The sequence below is a fragment of the Euprymna scolopes genome, chromosome 3, assembly GCF_053919585.1.
Source record: "Euprymna scolopes isolate OS-2025 chromosome 3, ASM5391958v1, whole genome shotgun sequence".
Taxonomy (NCBI): domain Eukaryota; kingdom Metazoa; phylum Mollusca; class Cephalopoda; order Sepiida; family Sepiolidae; genus Euprymna; species Euprymna scolopes.
Window position 1 is genome coordinate 149,569,118 of NC_136484.1, and position 16,745 is coordinate 149,585,862.

At 30.8% G+C, this 16,745-nt stretch overlaps 1 protein-coding gene across 1 annotated transcript in view; it reads left to right on the forward strand.

The window, feature by feature from the left end:
• The window catches only part of LOC145259745 (uncharacterized), a 99,941-nt gene that overhangs the window by 20,480 nt on the left and 62,716 nt on the right, over positions 1-16,745 (forward strand). The gene's annotated exons all lie outside the window — the stretch shown is intronic.

Below are 16,745 nucleotides of genomic sequence, written 5' to 3' on the forward strand. Positions count from 1 at the left end.
GATCAGTATCGTTTTGAAGCTCGGCTCTTCAGACGACAAATACCGAAAAATTGACTAAAAACATTTTCTTCACCCTCAACTGGGCACTTTTCTACAGGGAGTGGTTGCTTTTTTTAAGCAATATTTTTGAAAGTCATCCTCTCTTTTCGATTGTCTAGCCTTAATTTAAACCTATGTCACTTCCGGTTTGGTGGTGGTTGTGTGGTCGTAACAGCAAAGACGGCACGTTTTTTTTCCCCTACTACCACTTTTTTGCTTAACACACACCTCCAAACACCCGGGCAACGCCAGACACCCATGCTAGTATATAATATTCGCATACAAATAATTTTATCTGATATTTATTTCTACTAGCAATGCAGCCTCTGAATAAATATTTTGTTTCCAAGTTACTCTCATTTTATTAAAGTGTGACAAAAGTGTAAAATAACTTCTATCCCTTCCAGTTTTCCCTTCTCCCTCATTTCGTTTTTCACCCAGCCCATTCCTCTCTCTGGAAATATATTACCCTGGTGTAAGAGAAATAACTGGGGAAAAAAAATTATTTTAATATCAAATGATATAAATTCCATTTGACTCTTAAATAATGAATTTGTTTTTCTGAATTTTAGATTTTTTTTTTCTTTTTCTGGCATTATACAGATTTAAAAAAAAAACTGCCAACGTTGAGGAGTTGTTGCATATTCAAGTTTTAGCTGAACATGCAGCCATTTGTCTTTTATATGATAATTTTAAAAAATGTATATGCAATGAAAAAATATTTGACGAATGTATTTGTTTACACAAAGGATATTTTAGTTCAGTTAATTCGAAGAGATTAAAACCCCACCTCTTTCCTGAGCTTAATATTTCATTTCTTGAATACGATGGCTCTTTCAAGAATTGATGTTTTAGAGCTGTTACCTGTATTTTTCTACATCTTAGTCTTTCAGGGTTTTTTTTTAATTTATTTTTTTTTTTTTTTTAACCAGTGAATCCTATCACAATCTTTGTTTATTTCTTTCAGGGACTCTGTTATCTTAAAATCATTCTTAGAGTTCTAATATTTTGTAATTTTTTATGCTCGGCTCTGCTGAGACCATAGTCATTCAGGACAGTTGCACTGATAAGAGCAGTTCTAGATTTATTTCTTATAGTTTGGTTTTTGTGTATCTGCATTTCTTTTTTATTGATTACTGTCATCTTTCCATTTGATATTAAGGGTGAAATATTCCAACATATTCAATGATCTATCAAACCTTGTCTGCTCACAGACTATAATGGAGGTATCTGCATATTTTGTGGTAAACAGTGTGGAAGCCATCTCATTGAAAGGATCTTGTATCCCGGCACTAGATGGCTCAAACTTTCAATAAGCTGAACAGCATAACTTACACTGGCCTTTTTTTTTTTATTTTGGAGACTAGTCATTTTCTGAAATCCTTGTTACTACACGTGAAATTCTGTACAAGTAGTTAAACTTTGAACTTGCAGGTTTTTCTGGAATTTTTCAACTTGTAGACAATTTTAATTTATATTCAAATTAAAGTTTGTCCATTATATTTATTAATAAATAACTTATTTTTTGTCTATTCAATAACAATAAATAGTGAAATAATAAAACTTGTCAACTAACCAGTTATGGGCAAGCAATGCAAGTCTGCTTATTTCAAAAGTTGAAGCTGTACAGAAAAAAATCTTAGATTGGTAATGGTAGACAAAAACCATATTTTGAAATTTGCTAATTTTAGTTTAAATGTGAAAAATCAAACTCAACAGGAATAAAAAAAAAAATAAATAAATAAAAACAAAATTGTCTCCAAATGTAATTCTAAAACTTTTAACCTACTGACATGATTTTCCTTTTTGTTCACATAATGGATTGAACTTGTATATTAACAGATCAATTAACTTTAATTTTTTTTAATTTGTAAAACAAATTTTTAAAATTGATCGTAAAATATTGTACATTTGATATCTGAGCCTAGCCACCAGGACATAGAATTACTGCTGCTTGATTAAAAATGTTAAAGGTAAAACCATTGCAGTACTGTTGTTCAGAACTTAAACTTCAAGAAGTAATCTTGGCTAGATTTTCATTTTAGCAAACAAATCATGGTTTTATTCCAAAAGCTTGCTTATTATACCGTATAAATCAAAATGAAATCAAATCTACCACACTAAAATAAAACCAAAAATTCGTTATATTTGATTTTTTTAATGGGAAATTAGGTGAATATTTATGAATTATAGAATTTTTTTATATCAAAATTGCTTTTTATTTGTTATTCATTATGTTTAACTTATTAAAAAAAATCGTGATTGAAAAATGCCACATTTCATTTAAAATACTCAGTTTTGTATGAACAAAAATGATTAAGCTTTTTCTATAATCATGTGCTACTCATTAAAACCATTTTTAATTTTATTAAAATCATACCCAATAACCTCATTGTTTTTTCTTTTAAAATGTTCTTATCCAGTGAGTTTTTAATGTCTTTGTGCTTTTAAAAATAAAAAAAGGCAAAGTGATTGGCTCTACTTGGTGACCAGAAGGATCCCTTTTCATTAGTTGCTACACAGATATAGAAGGTCCACTACTCCCTTGTTAAAATTACTTCACTTACCCTTCATCCTCACCTAAGAGTTTTACATTGTGAGTGAAATGGTTGCATTTGCAAGTGATTTTTAAAAAAAAATTTCCAAGTGGCGACTAGAAATAATAAAACGCTTATCTTTTGGCAACTTTTTCTTTTTTTACCGACAATTTTTCCAAAGCTCATTACTGAGTGTAAAATGTCTTTTCAATCTTTATTTTTATTTATTTTTTAAAAATAAAATGAGCAAAGTCAAATTAAACAATACAAGGTTTAATAGAACAATATACTTTTTTATTTATTTATTTTAAAATGAAAACTGTTTAAAAAAAAAAAAAAATATTTGAAATGTGAATGTCTATACCTTCAAGTCTTAATATAAAAATCAGTGCATATTTAGAATTTAAAAAAAAAAAGTTCTGCCTGAGTGTTTTAGTAAAGGGGCATCAAGTACCAGTTTTTGGTATAATTGAACCCTAGTCTCCCGACACATGCCAAATGTGTAATTTCCCTTTAAAAATCAAAGAATACATAGTATAACTTTGGTTTTAATTTTGATATGTTATCATATTCGCTTTAATGTCCAGTTTATGTATTTTCATTAATAAACTTTTAGAAATTGACTTCCAAATTAACCGATCTCTGGCCAGGTCTTTAATTCTTTACCTTAAGTACCTTTTAATTTAATTTAAGGTCTTTAATTCTTACCTTAAGTCTATCCTTTTCACTTCCTACATTTTCCTTGACATTCCTCTGTGAATTGACTATCTCAACTATTCTAAGTCTACTAAACCCAAGAACTCTCAATTCAATGTAACCATACCGATGAAGTCTTATGTTCTGCACACATCTTTTTTAATGTTCCTCTAAGATCATTAGAACTAAGTCTGTCTTGATTATTACACTAGCAATACCACACCATTTTTTTTCTTTAGATCGAATAAACTCCAGTGAAGCATTATTGAAAAGAGCATAAAAAACGCAGAAATATTATTTTTAGTTTTTTAAAATCGGCCCATTAAAACTGGAGTTATGACCATTCAAGGTATCAAAAAATGCATGGTTTACTGAACATTTTGTCTTGTCAGTCCCATTCAAATGCATATAAACTTGTGACTGAAAATGGTAGGAAATTTGCACAATTTACAGACTAACCCATCTTTAAAAAGATGTATCTTCAGATCTTTTTAGATATGCTGAAATTTTTAATATATTGTAACACTATGAAGGTTCAGATGGTGTTATTTACGACCATTTCACTTGGTAACTTACAGACTAATTAGCATATTCCAGTTTCATTTTAATAGCTTTGAGTAGAAACATAAAAACAGCTAAGAAAAATCGAATGTAAGGCTTTATCATAGGAAGTATTATTCTGATGGACATTATCATTTGCCATTATAACATCATGAAAAATCCAAGATGACAACCAGGAAATCCAAAATGCCACCATGACACGATTCAAAGAAATTATTAACAAAGTATGGCTTGTAGCAATTACAATTAATTAAAGGAAATTTTGTACAGATCAGAATTGTTTACAAGTACATTAAACTAATTAGTATAATTAAATTTCATTTTAATGGCTTTAAGTAGAAGCATCATAAAAAAACAATTTTAAAAAAATGGGAGGTAAGATTTTATCATGCAAAATTTTATTCTGATGGACTTTATCATTTGTCATCATTACACTGAAAAATCCAAGATGGCAACCAGGAAATCCAAGATGGCAATCACGACATAATTCAAAGAAATTATTAACAAAATATGGCTTGTAGCATATCAAAATTGAAGGAAATTTTGTACAGATTAGTTATGTTTTCAAGTTCATTAAACTAATTAGGATAATTAAATTTCATTTTTAACAACTTCAAGTTACCATGACAATTATCGGGCGAGTTTCTACCACTATTTGTAGTATAATTTTTTTTTTATTTTTAAGTCATTGTCGAGACTTCAAGAGACATCAGCCATTTTTTTCTTGTTCTTATGCAACACTCGACACTACTTGTTTTTTTGAACAGAATAAACATTTACAACAACAAAAATTTATCGAGGTAGGTAAAAGAGTAACTTGCCTTTGGTAACATTTATTTCTTATATATTTATTTTTTGGACACTTTTTCATAACTCTGTGGATTGTAAAACAAACCCAATAAGTTATTCTTCTTAACTAGATAAGTGGTTTGTGTGTTTTAACTCCTTTAAAAGCACGGTCATTGTCGGTCATTCTTTTTCAAAGTATTTTTTTTTTTTTTTAAATATTCTTCTCCTTTCCATAATTAAAAACTTATGTTTTCTAAATAACAAAAATAAAATGAATACTTTGTTCGTAAGTTAGTTGATGAAAGTTTTGTTTACAGATTTTTTTTTTTTTTTTTTTTTTTGTGTCTCGGCACACAAAAATTCTCATGTTTATATGCTTTTGTCACTATTTCTATTGATTCGTGCATAAAGTTTTTATCCAATTCTTTTCAAATTTTAGGACAAAAGAAATTAATATATTCGCTATTAAATAGTATTTGAACAGTTTCTATCTTTACTTATCTTTGTACTACAAAGCCTTGACTTTGAGATGTTTTATTTGCAACTCAAAAACCAAGAATAACAATAACAAAAAAAAAAACAAATGTTGATTGTCGGTTATTCTTTCTCAATTTTTTTTTTTTTTGTTAATATTCTTTTTCTGCCTATAATTAAAAACTTGTTTTCTAAATAACAAAAATAAAATGCATACTTTATTTTCGTAAGTTAGTTTATGAACACTTGTTTACAGATTTTTTTTTTTTTTTGTGAGCGCCATGACACACAAAAATGCTCATGTTTATATCATTTGTCACGACTTCTATCAAATCCTGCATAAAAAGTTTTTATCCAATTCTTTTCAAATTTTAGGACAAAAGAAATTAATGTATTCGCTATTAAATAACATTCAAACACAGTTTCTATCTTTATCTTTATACTACAAAGCTTCAACTTTGAGATGTACATCTTTCCAGTCAAAAGATAGAACGTATTGTGTTCAAATTCTGTAGAAAAGACAATTCTTTTCCCTGGTTAGCTAAAACAACTAGAAACATCGAAGGTACTTCTGCTTAGAGCATTTATGTGAATGCACCCCGACCATTTACAAAAAGTGATCTACCACCAGCGGCCATGCTTATGCTGACATGTTTTGTCGTTAATAGTCAGATTTAAATAGCAATTTCTTCAAACATACAAATCACAACAAAAATAATAAAATACCATTTTAAAGAAAATTTTATTGTAAATCCAGTTATATAAGTTTTATTTTTATGGAGGTAGGAGAAATGTACTTACTGATTTAAAGATTGTGTCAAATTAGGTAGCAGTGTGCGCCTTGTCCAGCGCTGAACATTATGGCATCTGGTATTGCTAATTACACACTCATCACATGATTCTCATATCATTTCTTTCTATGTAACCTGTGTATTGAACCTTCATTGGCCAGGTTTAACTTCAAAATGTCATACTGCATACATATACCTGCTATACTTTTTACTTGGTCAACAGTGGTAAGTAATTGCAGAACTTCCCAATCCATTAACTTTTGTATTTACAGTAGTGCCTACTTCACTTTCTGCGTCATTTGTATCACCAAGGTAACAAAACTTCTGGACAGCCACAATACTTACAGCATCCAAATATGCTTTCTCCACATCTGCGTTCTTACCAATCTCCATTATCATACACTTTTACACACACTGGTTATCCTTTCTCAATCTACCAATAATTCCAGTACACTTTTTGTTTCACTCCTATTTAATGTTGATAAATTCTTCATTTCCTTAATATTTTGTTTGGCTTTTATTTGAAAATGAGTTTCTTTTATTTTCACACTTTTTTCTTAATATTTATAGATTTAATACATCTTCCGGGTTTGTATTACTGTACACATAGATTCGAAAAAGTTGTCAAAAAACAAATATATAACAAATGTTATCAAAAGCAAGATAAGTTACTTTTCTACCAAACTGGATATATTTTTCGTGTTTTTATTCAATGTAACATGTTTATTCAGCTTGAAAAACATAGTGTTTACCGATGTATTGGAAAATTCAAGATGGCGTTTGATTCTCTCTTTAACACGGTAAGTTTGGGAAAAGGTGTTATAAATAAAAACCCAGATAAAATACTGTTAAAAACTCGCTCAATATATGTTACCATGACATAGGTTGACATATATTCGGCAGGTTTTTAATAGTATTTTGCATAGTTTTTTATTTATAACACCTATTCCCAAACTTACTGTGTTAAAGAGAGAATCAGACGCCATCTTGAATTTTCCAATACATCGGTAAACACTGTATGTTTTTCGAGCTGAATAAACATGTTAAATTGAATAAAAACACGAAAAATATATCTAGTTTGGTAGAAAAGTAACTTATCTTGCCTTTGATAACATTTATTTGTTATATATTTGTTTTTTGACAACTTTTTCGAATCTGTGTACAGTAATACAAACCCCATCTTCCAGAATCATTTCTTTGTGTCAGCATTCACCGTGGGTTGGTTGAGCTGGCTCCTCCAACTGAATTCTCTGCATCTTGTATAGATGCCGCTCAGGCACGTCTATTTGAAGCTGTGGTTGATATCAGGTCCAGCCATTCAGTTTCAGTGGCGCAGAACACAGGATCAGATCGGCATCTTGCTTCAGTGTGCTGAGCCAGGTTTTCAGTTGACCACCACACCGTTTATTCCAACCCTGGGGTGGGGCTGAGTTGATGGTGGTATAGATGAAGTCATCTGGTTGCCAGTGCAGGGTGTGACCAAACCATCAGGGATGGTATCTGACAGTGCGAACAGATGGTAGCATTTGGGATGAATTGGTGCCAGCAAGCCCAAAGGATGCGGCATAGACATTGGTAATCAAAAACTTCCAGTCTGCACAGGTTACAAACTTGTACTGACCAGGTTTCTCATCCGTATAAGAGAATGGTGCAGATAAGAGCTTGGTATATTCAAATTTTTGTACTGAGTCTGATTTCATTTCTGGACCAGAGTTGGGTGTGAAGGTAGCAGAAGGCAACACAGGCATTGTTGATACGGTTGCCAATATCTTCTTCACCGTGGCCTTGATAATAGAGCCTAGATATTTGAAACTTTGGATCTTTTCAAGGATTTATCCGTCAAGGAAAATTAGTTGTGAATCATTTGGGGAGAATCTAACCACTAGTAATTTTGTCGTGTTGATCTTCGTTACTATCTTTAAAGCAAAAATTTGCATCTGATTAATGGCTGTTTGAATGTCATCAAAGCTTTCGCATAGGATAGCTATATTATCAGCATAGTCGAAATCAGATGTGTAGGTCATGGTTAATCGTGACACCTGGGAAATTGGCTAGAGAGTTGGTGATCCAGTTGGTAGCATAGTTAAAGAGTGTGGATGAGAGAACACGGTTTTGATGGACTCCCGAGCGTATTTCAAAGAAGTTAAATTCTTGACTGTGCAGACCTTTGTGCATATGGATAGGTAGACAGCTTTGATCAAGTTCAGCAGGATGGCATCCACCTGCATTATCTGCCAAAGTGTTGCAGTCATTTCTTATCATTACTATTATAAAAGTATGCACCAAAAAATTAATGGTCAAACAACTGAACTTATCAGAGGTAATGTACTATATTGGTATTTATAACTTAGTTATTTTAGAATTCTTACTTGACAGTCAGTTGGATATTGGCTTTTTTTTTTTTTTTTTTTTTTTTTAAGCGGTTAAATTCTGATTTTGTTTTCAATCAACTCTGGAGTTCCTAATAAGATATTTTTCAGTCAATACTTCTACTTTTTTAAACAAATCTGAGATAATTTCATTTTATGTATTCTATTTTTGGAGCAGGTTCTCGCTCTCTTTTTTTCTTTTTCTCTCTCTCATGGTCATTGATAATTGTATTTTGATTAAATGTTAAGTAGGTTTCTACCTGCAATAAACCAGAAAAAAAGTTTCTCAAAGGCTTTATCTTGAATTTGATACAAACGACAATGGTTAAAATAGCAAACATGTCAGATCTTGTGTTCAAATGTGTGTGTGCACGCACACACACACACACACACACATATATATATATATATATAAATTATTTAACATTAGTTAAAAGAAATAATGCAGAAATAAAATGTCATTGTTAGTTAATTGCTATGTGTTAACTCCTACATTTTAATTAGGATTGGCAAGGTATTACTACTTTAATGATGTATGAAGCTTTGTTTATCGGGTATACATAGGTTTATGGATTCAACTTTTATTTTCTTAAAGAGATTGTAAACAAAACAGTTGTGTAGAATTGAAGGTATTCAATTTATTAGTGAGTAACTTAAATGATTGTATTTCTGATTTATGATTATTTCTGCCAAGTATGTTTTTCTTGTTTCAAAATGAGTATATTCAATAATGTAATGAAAAAATATTGTCACCTCAACTTGGAACTACAAAAACATGGACCTCAAACCGTTTTGTAGCGAAATCACACAGGAACCCATGAAGACAAGATATTTCTTTGCTGGACACTAGCAAGGAGCTATTGCATGTACAATCAATTATGTTTATAATGTTCTGTTACTTGCATGAACAAAGGAAAGGTGTCAGCAAAGTTCTAGATAAGGTTTCTTTTTCTGCCTTTAGCACTTCCATATTTTTTTTTTCTTTCACTTTGAATTGTTTTTTAAGCATGTTGCCATGTAACATTTCTCCACTTTTGTTTTTATCTTTGTGCTCTGTTGCACTGGTTGGGTGGTAGATGACAAACAAGGTAGTGCTGTCTCATATTGTTCGCCTATCCACATTTGCAGATAGTTGGATTCGTTTTGTAGCCCCAGTTGATCATATCAACTTTTGATTGCCCCATTATCGTTCTTAGGCAGTTAAGTATCCTCCATTTTGGGTTCACCTGTGATCCCATGATTGGTTAAGTTTAATCATGTAATATAGAAAGAATTTGAAATTGACTAATGAATAGTGGAGGAGGGGGCTTGTAAAATCCGGATAGATAGTTTTTAGACTCCTCCCTTAAGTCAGTCAGAAGCAACTTGAAGAAAAATGGATAACAATACATTTAAGTGGAAATCATTTCCTTCTTCACGAGTATACCAGTTATCTTAGACAGGTGATCTTCAAGGACTTTGTCAAAGGGACCCCCCATTGAGGTGCATATTACAATCCTATTTCTGAAATCATTCTCATTTGTCCAAAGTTGGATTTAAAAAGCACTGAAATGTTTAAAATGAATTAATGCCATAGAACAATTTTTAACGTACATTTAATTAAAAAAATTTAAATTTTGAAAAAAAAACAAACAAAAGCAGGGTTATTAAAAAAGGCCACTTGATAGGGGTCAATGAGATTGTCAGTCAGATGTCTCAAGAAACATTTGAATTTACACCCACTCCATCTTCCAAGATTTGTCTCTATAATTGCTGAATCTTTAAACAGATGATCATTTTCAATATTTGGAATAATTTCCAAATATTGAATAGAATTAATTGAAAATAGTTTTATTGTAATGCAAATCAACACCTGGAACACATTCTGCTGATGCATTTTTAATCGTTAATCTTTGTCATCCATGTAAATAAAATCTTGTTTTGAGTTCTTTTATTTAATGACTGTATATGCAGCATGTCAGTCCTGCATATGATCCATGGTATGTCATTAACTGAAGCAGTTATGTCTTCTCATTGTCAAATATGTTTGATCATATGTAAAATCATGCTCTTAAAACCAAATCTTCAGTTTGTTGATAAATGCAAGTTAAACTTACGCTATCCATGGAATAGCAGAATTTGTGGTCATTGTATGCCCATGTGTACCAACAAGATAACCTCAAGAAGAATGTGATCCATCATCACATACCGTCATTCATTAGAGAGGTTATATTTTGTACATCACATAATGATGGAATGCCTGGAAACTAGTTGAATTCACGCTTGAAAGCCAACTCTGAAAGGTATTATCCCTGTGCAAACCCTTTATTTTGAATACAATGAATCAAATTATTTTTCTTACAATAACAGATATAATATTCCAGCAAATACCTTATAGCATAAACACATTTCTTTAAAGCATAGTACATGAAACCAGATTGTCATTTCAAAAGTCATCTGTTGCGTATCGCTTCCACTAAAGAGTATCTGTTAGTAGTGATGGAACGATTCTAATATTTTTACTGATTTTGGTCTAAATTCATGATTTGGATACAATTTCTGATTCTTTTAAAACCTTTAAAATATTTTTCGAATTACCATGAAAACCCACGTGCATGTATTTTCGAAAATGTAAGAAATACACTTGTGTGTGTGTGGGACTAGATTTTATTTTCATTAGTAGTTTAAATCGATAAGTGTTTATCATTTTATCGTTAGCATTAACAATTTGTAATTGAGTTTTAAATAAAAACAAAATAATAGTATCGGAAAATAGACACAAATTTTTTCCAAACTGATTTCGACACTCCAAAAAAAATAAAAATAAAGATTTTTTTTTTTTTAATTTCGATTAATCGTATGGATACTCTTTCTTTCTCTGGATCCTAGGATTGAAAATGTTCTCTTTGTTCTTTTCACAGGTACTTAGTACATTCGTGAAGAACAAGTTTTCATTTATGTTTATTCATCTTAACTGTGGATCGCGACACATGAGTCTAAATTCTTCTCCAATTATGTGTTTTTTCATTAAAGTTCAGGTTGCAACTGAAATTCAACTTGATCTTTCCCAATATCATATGATAAAACCAGCCAATCCAATATCTACTGCTAACATATTGCCACAAATGACTGGGTATTAGGAAAACTGAATTTGGTTATACATCTCCGATTGCAGAAGCAGTTATTTTTCTTCCTACCCATCTGTGGTGACAACTAAGAATTATTGAGGGGGGGGGCTATTTGTTTTCTCCATTCTCCTAAACATTTGAAATGGTTATGTCTGGCAGGTTTTTTGTTTTTTTTATACTTACTTGCTAAATTTAAATTGATATATTTATATAAAAATAAATACATGTTGGTCTTTATGATAGAGTAGAGGATTGTATGTCTCTCTTGGAACTTTTTATACAACTGTCCACCCTGAATGTGTTTAGCCAGGTTTTTCGAATTGTTCCATTATATCACAAATTACTCCCTTTGAGAATGGCCATTTTCCTCTTCTAACATTAGTCTATAATTTTGTTGGTCCTGTGATTATTTCTAGTAGGTATCCCAAAGCCAAAATTTTATCTTTATTATACCTAAAAACTTTGTGACCATATAAATCTTTGCAAAACAATATCAAATTTGTTTTTGTAATACAATTAGCCACTCATTTATGATCATCCAAAGTTTGTTAGAAATTAAAATATTTGCTGTCTTGCATGCTATGGATTCAAATGTTGATATTCACAGTATAATTAAAAATGCAAACTTCAAATAAGTAAAAAAAATCCTTTCAAATGTTATCTTGTAAACAAAAATTAATTTGAATGGAAAGCTAGCCTAAACATTGGGCAAAATCACATTAATTCTCCCAAAATATAATGTATATAAAAAAAATAATTCATAGCGTTCTTATAAGATTCATTTTCAACAGCTAAAACCTTGAATCATGATTCATAGCACAGATTAAACTAGATTTTTTTCCTTATAAAAATAAATTAAAATTTTGATTTGGGCTATGTAGAAACCGATTGAAACACTCTCTGATAAGGCAAAGCTTTCATTCATGTTTAACTTAGTTTTGTTCACAGCAAGAGAATCTTGAAGAGACCATATGCGTGTTTATTTATAAACTTTGACGCTAAATTTATGAAAATATATACTTTAAAGTTTCGATTTTTTTTTTTTTTTGCACAGAGCGTTAAAAAAAAAAAGCCAAACCTGATACTTACATACTAATCTTTTTTCAAATAGTTTTTACGCAGTGAAGAATGATATATTAAAAGTTCTGAAGCTCTTACCTTGTTTTCCACATCAGTTAAATGGCCATTATATCAAATCTAATTATTGTAGTAGGTGAGCTTTCACAACGGTTTTTAATATTATTGCAGGTGATTGATAACCTAAAAAAAAAAAAAAATGACCAAAATTAGATAATGAGAAAGATAGTTTTTTTTTTTTTTCAAGATGATGTCCCAGATAGTTGATTGCAAGATGCTTAAAAATGTTCATAATTTGTATATAATGCATGTGAAAGGTAATTTTTAGCATTGTATTTATTCATTTACTTGTCTACCTACAACGACAATTAGACACAGGGTTGTTTAACGTGGGGAAGATCCAACTCCACCAAAAGGAATACTCTGGGTTGGGAGAAAAATAAAAATTAACTCTGTCAAGGATTTTTATTTTTTTTCATTAAGTGACAGCGGAAAAAATGAAATATTGTATCAAAACAGATACTACTCTTTGCTCCTAACCAAAAGACCAAAGTAATTTAAAAGAAAGCTATTAAGATGACATCCATTTTATTTATATATATATTCAATTCTGTATGGGCTATTTTAATGCTTTCAAGAAAAGCTAATAGGTTGATTTAAAGAAATTTTTTTTTCCTTATGGTTCTGAATTTTTGTGATGATTGATAATTTAGATTATTCAGAGACTACTGTTCTCATCTTGAATGTTATTTTTACGATGTTTTGCCCGATGTAACCTTTGACCTTCAGGTGTGTCTTTTCAAACTCTGGAATATCGCTAGGTGTAATATCACTTAAGCATCTTATAAGCATAAAGTCAAAGCATTAAAATGCTTGGAAAGGTGGATATTTGATTTCTTACATCTCATTTTTTTAGTTGATGTAGTCATTGAGCAGAGGTGAAAAGTTTAAGAAACTTTACACATATAAGCACGCAGCTGGGTATTTTAGCTGGTTTCCAGGAAGGACAAAATTTCTAGAAAATATTCAATTTACAAGTTGTCCCCAGTCGCATGCATATACTGAGATATATCTGTATCCCAATGAGAAGAGATGACCAAGTTAAGTTTTACAGGGAGGTGTCGACATCCTCCCACATACAGTGCCTAAGATTTTCAAATAGTTACTTCTGTGGTACCGTGGCTACCGAGAAAGAAGGCCGATGCAGATGACAGCGTAACGTCACTTCCTGATTAAGTTGTAGGTATAGACAGCTTCCGGTATTCAACCACGTGGTCATGCTAACAGGCATAAAAAAAATATGGCTTCAATAGCAATGGCTTTTTTAACCTCTAAGACTTGTATACGTTAATGATATCACAACTGAATTCCCTTTACTGACGTGAGTCCTTATTTACTTGCCCTTCGCACAAAGGCAGATACAAGGTCGGTTTTAAATATGGGGAAATTTAGCTCTCCAAAGAGTGTCAGTCTGGATTGGGACAAAATAAAAATTATCTTAGCCTAGGATTTTTCCTTTCCTGACATAGGACAAAACAGATGCTACACTTTGATCCTAGCCTAAAGGCAGTCATTTATGTGAATGATTAAATTCTCATCTTTTTGAATAACTTGTTTTAAATATTCTCTTGTTTTTATGATCAGATTATGATTTCCAAAAATAGAATATTACTAAATGTATAATTTTTATTTTTTTGCAGTTAGATTGTAAGTTGGGCTACATACTTTTTTGTTAATTGAGCAAAATTAGATTAATACTGTATTACTGTTAAGACAGCAAAAACAAATGTTTCTTTAATCATATATGGCAAAACGTTTTAGGAAACCGATATACAAAAGATCTACACGAACTGTGCTGTGTTCAGATTTAATGTACAGCTTAACACTTGAAATTTGCATATAAAAGCAAAATATTTTTTCTCCCAATCAGGTAGAAGGTACATAAAGGAAGACTTGAGTATTGACATTTTAATGGTGGTTAAGAGTTGAGTTTGAAAAGTGCTAAGAATTTTTGTTGGGTGGTGGGTGGGGGTTATTTGCACTTTCCAAGAATAACACTTGCTAATAAAACTTGATACGAATACAGAAAAGCCTGTGAGATTTACATTTGTAAAAAGCATGCAAACTTTGTAGGTATTAAACTTAAACCCAAATATAAGATTACTTTTATTTCACTTGTATTATTTATGCCAGCTTGAATCAGCTTAATAGACTTGAAGAGTTAAACCTTTCAAAGGTCTTTCACATCTTGTGAATTTCTTTTCTTTTTTTTCTTTTTTTTCTGACCTATACATGAATCGGGTACAAATAATGTTGCATTAGAACGTATTACACCCCCCTCTTTTTCTTGTGTAGACTAGCTATATAGTATTGATTGATAAAGGTTCTTGCTTGTGATATTAGTAATATATATTTTACTAATGTATGTCTTCGTTGTTGTACTTTAAGGATATATCCTTGACAGTCAGTCTGACAGTGTCTTTGTTGTCAGGTTGAGGATATGATTTTGTGCAGTTCTAGGACGTCCACCTTTCTAGGCCTTTACCTTCTCTTTAAGAGAAGGTTAATCCATTGTTGATTGCTAGAGAATCCCCTTCCAGGGAATGCAGGCATGGTTATTGAAGTATTTTTGTTGGCAATGAGTTGGCTTTTAAAAACCACAGCTGACCTTCCATCTAACTACCTGCAGAGGATATAAATAAACACTCTTGCAATGAAGTTTTCTTTATAACCTTATACTAGCGTGTTGGTTGTTTCTGCTTGGGAATATTGTAACCTAAGGATACAACAAATAACTAGATAAGGTTTTTTTTCTTACTCCAAATTTTTAAAAGCTTTTAATAAAACGTACTATAATCTTAAATTTTCCTTCCAAACAGTATTTCCGGGGGGGGGGGGGCAGAAATAAGTTTGTTTGTCGATTAGGCACTCTCACTTATGGAAAAATGCTGAGGAAATTCAAAGCTGTTTTTGCAATTTGCTATTAAGGTACTGAATATCTACATATTCAAATGTGGTCACCACTGTACATGTATGAATTATATGTGCATATATATTGTCTATTTAAATATTTGAGATATATATTTCTAATTACAACCTTTTGATTTATTCTCTTAGGAAGAAATATCACAAAATAATTATAAAAATTATATTAGTCAGATTTATGATATCGGCTCAGCAATAACTGGAACGCTCTAGCAAAAAAATAAATTAAACACTTATCTAGTGCGATATTCCAAGCCTTAAAGATGACAAAACTGAACTGAAGGCAAATACTTTGTCCATAAGACCACCAAACAAACAAAAAATACTGTAATTTTAATCTACTTATACTGTTTGATCTTTCCATAAATATAAAATATATTTTTGAAAAATAAAGGGGGGGGGTCCAATTATTATTATTATTATTTTTTTTTTTTTTTTTAAGGATGTCAAATATGTTCAATACTTTTAGTAAAAACAAACCAACATCTTGACTTATTTTTTGTTTATTTTTCTAAGTGATAATAGAATGGTTCAGATTATAAATATGCTATTTGGATGACTGAAAACTGAACGCTAAAGACGGTGGAATATTTGTTTCTAATGTTATTTTTACATAATTTTAATTTTGAATGAGTTTTAAAAATGGTCAACGAATATTTCATACTCCTATATCTTTATTGTCATCGAAATCCGTGAAATAGCCTGGGAAGAAGCTTCACATGCCTCCATGCAGTAACTTAGTTCAAAATGTTATTCTACATTGCACTCTAGAGAACCTACTGTTTCTTTTATAAAATTATTTTATATAAACTTCTTTCCAGTTAACGAAAAAAAAAAAAAAAAAAAAAAAATTACATGCAGGGTTTGAACCTACAGACCACATCATGCAAACAAAAAAAAACATGCTTTTAACTTATCCACAATAGAAGTTTCACCGACCGTTGTTCTGTCATTGTTGCTAAGCAACCACATGGAAAAACTGGCTTTACCAATGATAGATAAATTAAAATAACTGTTTCGATTATCGTTAATTATTGGGGGTATTCTGAGAAATCTTAAAGATCGTGCCCAGACTTATACACTAAAATTCTGTAAATTTTAAAGAAAATCTGTTCAGTCGTTTCAGAGTCTATAAGGAACGAACTCACAGACAACGTTGCATATATATATATATATATATATATATATATATATATATATTATACTTATTTTCACCTTTTATTTTATCTTTATATAGAGATTTTGTCTATCCGTCAGTCATAGTTTTTTCACCAGTCACAATGTGTTTAAAAGTAATAAATATATTATCGAATTTGTTTC